General features: G+C 33.3%; 1 long non-coding RNA gene across 1 annotated transcript; it reads right to left on the bottom strand.

Moving 5' to 3' along the window:
• Positions 1–2058: 2058 nt before the first annotated feature.
• Positions 2059–4406, bottom strand: LOC116145895. Its single transcript, XR_004130442.1, has 3 exons — positions 4197–4406; positions 3300–3362; positions 2059–3109 (listed from the first exon to the last, which is right to left on the bottom strand). It is a non-coding gene; the product is annotated as an uncharacterized LOC116145895 (long non-coding RNA).
• Positions 4407–5779: the final 1373 nt, after the last annotated feature.

Below are 5779 nucleotides of genomic sequence, written 5' to 3'. Positions count from 1 at the left end.
TCCTTGGAACTTGCTTAGGCCAAATTTCTTCCACTATTTTATACATTCCACAATCTAAGTGTTTTGGGACTTGGAGTGCAATTCTTCAATTCAACCAAATTAGCAAGTATTTTAGAACTTGTAATTTTTTGTTCACTCATGTTTACAAGTGTTTTAGGACTTGTAAACATATCATTAACATATCTTCAAATTTTCAATACACCAACATTAAAATTAATAAATGTTGAATAAATCACTAATTATACAAAAGAGACAATAATTTAACATGATTGGACATAAAACTTACATCCGCGCATGAAAGATATAAACTCAAACTTCTAAGAAATTTACAATAGAAAACTAGTCAAAATCCTTTACATTTGGAAAGGACCTGCGAGTTAGGTAAAAACAATAAGCGGTGACATAACCATAATTAATTAAAAACAATATAATATTAAGAATGTTTGCTACTTTGATGTGTAGATCAAATATTTGCAAAATTAATTGAGTGACGATGTCCTCATTGGTGGTAGACTCTAATTTACAAGTCTTGGTCAAGTTAATCATGAGAATTTAACAAATTTATGTATGAAGGGTTTAACTTTGTTGAAATTAATGATGAGTTGCAAGGAAAATTCTTAGAAAAAGAAAACGTTAGTGATGGACAAATATATTAATTGTATAATAATTTCAGATTATAATAATATTTTTTAAATTACATTAATGATTAATAATATTTCTCGCCACGTACAAGTTAGAAATTAATTATTCGTTTGTTGGAATCCATACAAAGTGACCAGATTTTGGCTTCTAAAAAGTAATTGATATTGAAATGGTTGCTTTTAAATGGTTTATCTATCTACATAAATTTTAGTTGAAATGAAGTGACGTTTGGTCTGAGACCTGACCTAAAAAATGTGACACCTTACTTTCTTCACCAAATGTCGGCCAAATATTGTATCTATTGCTAAAAACAAATTATGAATATAGATATAATGTTAAAAGAGTATCATTTTGATACTAATATGATACTTAACCTCTCGTTAAAATTTTTGTTATTAATTCTTGAATTCAGTATCTCATGAGAACATGATGTTATCAAAAGAGATTTCAAGTCTTTATTATTATAATAATTATTATTTTTTCAAAAGGCTCTATACTGAAAAAACATAAAAGCACTGTCGGATTCATATATGTACAATAAATTTGTCATTTATCAATTAGTCTCCAAATGTTACTGTATGCTTAGTTCTCAAAAACTATTATACAATGGTATCTTATCTTTAGTTTCCAAAAGCATTCAAGCAATTAATACCACTATTTTGATTAGGCAAAAGATAGAAAAATAATAATAATAATAATTTGGGAATAATAAAACACAGGACCTTTTTTGTTGATCTACTCTATAGTCTATATTCAGTGAGGGGAAGTAAAAGACAAACTTAAATATATAGTTAGGAATTAACCTTAAGAAAAAGACAAAATATAGTATTCTGGGATTAATTTTTTTTTTATAAAATAAAATAAATAAGGTCCTTCTTGTCAAAAAAAAAAAAAAAAAAAAAGGAGAAAAAAAAATTCCGAGTTCATGGGGGCATGCGGCCCCACTCAGCCCTAAGTGGCTCCGTCACTTATAGCTTGGAGGAATAAACTTATATGGTCAAGACTTCTCCGGAGACTGTCCAGTCTCCAGCTAGCTAGATTCACACTTGTACCAATACACGTGGAAAATGTTGACATTGACCCAAATTAATGACAATTAAGACACTGGGTGCATGTGAAACTTTGTCAAGTGGAACTTAATTCAGGAAGGTTAGGTTTAATTAATTTGTTTTCAAAATTTAGATGATACATGGACTGGAGTTCAGCCATACGAGGAAGAAAAGTGCATGTGAAGAACTGTTGGGTTGGGTTGGGTTGAATGATCAGGCCGATTGATCATGATATGGAAGAACCAAAAGCATCAACCGTGGCGAAGATCAGGATGAGGATTAGGAAAATGATGCAGCTTGGCAACCGCAAGGAAAACAGTCTCAACTTCAACTCTTACCGCTTTGCCCGTTCTTTTTCCCGAGGCATTAAGAAGCAGAGAAAGCAAAATCAAATTATAGAAATAATAGAGCTTAGTTTGACAAACGCCAACTATGTACAAGCTATTTAATTAAAAAATTTTATGATATGGCTATAATGAAGATTACCTCTTACCTCGTATCATTATAAAGTACGTTTCCTCAGTAGTATTTTTGTCTACATAAAGGAGTTCCTTGCTTGTATTACTTTTCCTTAGTTGTAGTACTCTTTAGTAAGCTACATAATTCACTTCATTCTACCCAATGTAACTGAGATTTCAGATTTAATTAACTTCCATATTATTTAATTATGTTTTCTCCGATATAAGTTTTGTTTTGAAAAACTTCAATTGAACAAGGAGACTGATGAGATCTTTAATCAGTTTTAACACCTTTACCGTCATCCATATGTACTTTTGTTTTGACAGAAGAAATTGAATTATTCCCTTGTAGCCATATTCTGCTGCTACATGTTGGAAGAAAACCGTCTCCGTTCCTCATGTTTGGAAATTCTGCATGCCTAAGGAGATAAGCTTTTATAGCCTTTCTATTGCCACAAATAGCAGGAATATAATGGATCGGCCAGAATATCCTCTCAAATTTAAAGTTCTTTTGCACTGACCTTGAATGCAGGCTTCTTTATAAGCCAAATGAGGGCACCCCATGCATTAATTATGTGAAAAATGGTAGCCCCATATTCTGAAACAGTTTTAGTCAAGGCCCTAGGCGTCCTATTTACCAAATCTTGTAAAACTATCCAATTACGCTCCTGTACAGCCTTGATTAATGGCCTGAACCGGGCATTATCAACTATTATCACCTCAGTCGTTTTGTTCTCTATCAATTCCAAATAATGTAGATGTGAAAATGTATATAAAGAACTTAAAATTTAATATGAAATGCATTAAATTTCAATTTTTATCCGAGTCACATACCTTTACTTTTCAATACTGATTCATCACTTTCGGCTTTTTCTATAAGATCAACTTACCTCATTCTACTAGTGGTTCCATCTCCCTTTTTGCTAATCAAGTTATTGGATGGTTGAACATTATCAGCTCCTGTACACTTTCCTATTACCATTAATTCCAAATTATGTACACATGAGAAAAAAATATGATGTAGAAGTACTGTCTATATAGTTTTTAACTTACCTTTCCCCTTCAATACTGAAATCAAAACCATTTGAAGCATAACAAAAATTGCAAATAGATTGAAAAGTCTAGGAATGAGAGTTCACAAAGGTGGAACCTGATTGAGATTGAGTGATGTTGATTCTCCTCCATAATAGTCATTCCTATCCATGTGCAGGACCTGAATAACAAGACATTGAAAAGAACATCAAAACGACAAACTAAAGACAATGCATAACATGCAAGCTTTTACGCAAAGCAAGAAGCAAGAGAGATATAAATTATAAACTACCACACACAACTCTTACAAGTGCACAACATACAACACAGCCCAGACTAAATCTAATCCAATAGAAGTTACCAGAAATTATAACAAAAACCAATCACTTAAGTGCATCTTAACACCCTTCTAGCTGATATACTTTCAAGTGCAACTTCATCACTTGTAAAGCCTCACCATCCACCATGCCCTCATAAGACAGAAATGCGGCCAAGGTAATCAATTGACTGTAAAACCAACAGCCAACAAAAAGGCATACAATCAATTCTAACCGTCCCACCGAACAGAAAAATATCATCTGCCACGAAATCCCACAACCCCACCGAACGAACTCAAGTTCAAAACTTGAGACACCGCAAAACCCTACAATCTTCGAAATCAAAGGAAATCATGGCTTTATCCCTAGGAAATTATCAGCTAACCAACAATCCATGAAATTATCCAGAACGAAAATCTTAATCATCTACTTAGTTCTTTAACTGATGATTAGTTTAAAAGCAAGTCCAACATAGATCTTTATCACAAAACAAACTAGCAAATCCCCCAAATGAATCAATCAATCAGATCAAACAACACAGACAGATGCATCGGATCAGAAGCAAAACAAACCAAACCCAGATACAAATTTGAAATCGGAAGCAAACCCAGATAGCAAAACCAATAAAGATCAAAGAAGCAATCACCACCCAGATGAAATCTGGACAAAAAAACAAGACCCAGAAGTGAAAAATTGACCTTAAGATGAGACCATCAACAGAGAGGAGGCCACTGAGGATGCATTATTTGAGGCCAGTGCCCAATACCATGACATCATATTCTTCATCCACGGTAAGATGATGGGTTGATTTTGATTCAGAGAAATGAGAGTGATGAGTTGAGGGTTTTCTGGGGCCAAGTCAAGATGGAGGTGGATATATAAAAGAAAGTGTTTAATAAAAAGTAATAAAGGAAAAGTATATATGAATAAGAGAGATGTGCTTGCTTTGTCAGTTTAGAAAATTCCTAAAGCAAAGAATATCTTCCAAACTCTGCCTTATTTCATCATAATAGTGCCACATTTTTTTTTTTTTCTAATTCATTATATAGTATTGGTAATGTGTATTGAGATTGATTTTTTTGAAAAATAATATATCTTGATATTTTTCTTATTATATTTGGACAAATTTGATACACTTGAAATATAAGTATTCAATTAATAAGTGAATTTATTGTAAGATAATTAGTGTGTAGAGTATATCAAGATCTCTGGTCAAGTAAAATACTAGAAAGAGTGCTCGACACACTCAATATACTAAAGCCTAGAGGAGTGTTTGACATATTCCATATACTAGATAATNCAAGTCCAACATAGATCTTCTTACAAACCTAATTAACAAATCCCCAAAATGAAACAATAAATCAGATTAAACAACACAGACAGATCCATCAGATCAGAAGCAAAACAAAACAAACCCAGACACAAAATTGAAATCAGAAACAAACCCAGATAGCAAAACCAATAAAAATCAAAGAAACAATCACAACTCAGATAAAATCTGGAAGAAAAAAAAAGACCCAGAAGTGAAAATTGACCTTGAGGCCATCAACAGAGAGGAGGCCACTGAGGATGCATTCTTTGAGGCCAGTGCCTAAGACTGTGACATCATACTCTTCATCCATGGTGAGATGATGGATTGATTTTGATTCAGAGAAATGAGAGTGATGAGTTGAGGGTTTTCTGAGGCCAAGTCAAGATGGAGGTGGATATATAAGAGAAAATGTTTAACAGAAAGAAAAAAGAAAAGCATATATGAATGACTAAATGAGAGAGAGGTGCTCTGTTTGTTAATTTAGAAAATTCCTAAAGCAAAGAATCTTCCAAACTTTGCTTAGTCGTATAAATTGCGTAATCGTCATGCCCATCTCGACGGCAGTGAGAACCCTGAACCTGAAATCATCCTCCGATAGATAACGTAAAACGTCAACGTCCAGCTCCATGGCTACTCAATACTACAAGCAAATCCAGGATTTGCTTGTAGTATTGACTGAATTACAAATTTTTATTTTCAAAATTTGGAAATTGAAAAAGACCCCAAAAGCAAAAACTGTTGAAGCTTGAATAGGCGATAGCGGAGAGCACGGATGTAGCCAGACGACATTTATTGGCAGTGTTTTAATAATCAATCCGGCTGAAACCCAGCAAAGTGGCCAAGTGTCTGGGTTTAACCGGTTGAACCTGTTTGACCGGCGGGCTAAACTGGTACTTAAAAGTTTGAAATTTAACAAAAACATCTCCAAAAATTACTATAAGTTCGTGTAATCTAGCAAAATACCCCAAA

The sequence above is a fragment of the Pistacia vera genome, unplaced genomic scaffold, assembly GCF_008641045.1.
Source record: "Pistacia vera cultivar Batoury unplaced genomic scaffold, PisVer_v2 Contig469, whole genome shotgun sequence".
NCBI lineage: Eukaryota > Viridiplantae > Streptophyta > Magnoliopsida > Sapindales > Anacardiaceae > Pistacia > Pistacia vera.
The sequence above is the reverse complement of the archived record's forward strand: the minus strand, read 5'-3'. Positions and strand labels throughout refer to the sequence as shown.